Genomic DNA, 1,021 nt, shown 5'->3' with positions numbered 1-1,021 from the left:
TGTATAACCAATATATCTTTAATATGTTTCATAGTAAATGACCCAATTTCTACTCACTGACTTTTCTTAAAACAGTAGACAGAAATTAGAAAATTTACTCTAGTTATATAACATTTAGATAAATTAAAAAATATTACAGAATGTATTAGAATTTCTCTATTTTAATTAATAAAAATTCCTTTTATCATTTAAATATTCCAACATACATTCAGTTTTTAATTAAATAAAATAATGAGATTCTCAAGGAAGATTAAAATCTGATTTCACTTTTAACTTTTCAGACACAGAAGATACCGCGTTCGAAGCACGGGACCTGGAGAACGACTTCCACGAAGTGACGACGACTAAACGACCGTCGAGCTCGCCGCACGGTACGCGATTACGAATTCCCATGCTTGTTTTTCCCGTCACTGTTCACGGAAACGCTCGCGTTATCCCATGTTCCCGCGGTTGGACGGCGATATCAAAGTGTTCTTGTCCGCAGATACGGAGAACGAGGTGGCCGACGGTGACCTCGATCAGGACTACGAGATTATCCTGAAAAGGCTTACCAAGCTCGAAAAGGTACGTCGTTCGATGCTCACGTCTTGTATTATTTGACTTGTAAAGAAGCGATACCTACCGTCGACGATGGAAATCCGGATACGGCGAGCCGGCCGATTTCGTTTCTCGATTGTTGCAAGCAATCCGGATTATGTAGATCCCTGCGACGGACAGTCTCATTCCGATTCGCAGAATTCAATGGAGAACTGGATCGATGGTTTCGCAATATTTTCCGAGGTTTCTTAACACATTGCGTACCGCACAGAAATTTTTAAGATATACGCAAGGGACCGCACGTTTTGGGCAAACTGCACGTTATTTAACCCTTTGCATTCCAGACGTTATCTACCAACTACTCGGCGCCACTTTGTCGCAAAAACGTGCACTTACGAACCGTCATATTATTGTATATAGTCTGTCTTTAGAGGCAAGTAAGGTGGGAAACCTCTAATTGTTATTACTAACTCACAAAATTATA

This window comes from Ceratina calcarata, unplaced genomic scaffold (assembly GCF_001652005.2).
Source record: "Ceratina calcarata isolate Rehan_Ccalc_2016 unplaced genomic scaffold, ASM165200v1 scaffold66.2, whole genome shotgun sequence".
NCBI classification, from domain to species: Eukaryota; Metazoa; Arthropoda; class Insecta; order Hymenoptera; family Apidae; genus Ceratina; species Ceratina calcarata.
This window is presented reverse-complemented; position numbering follows the sequence as displayed.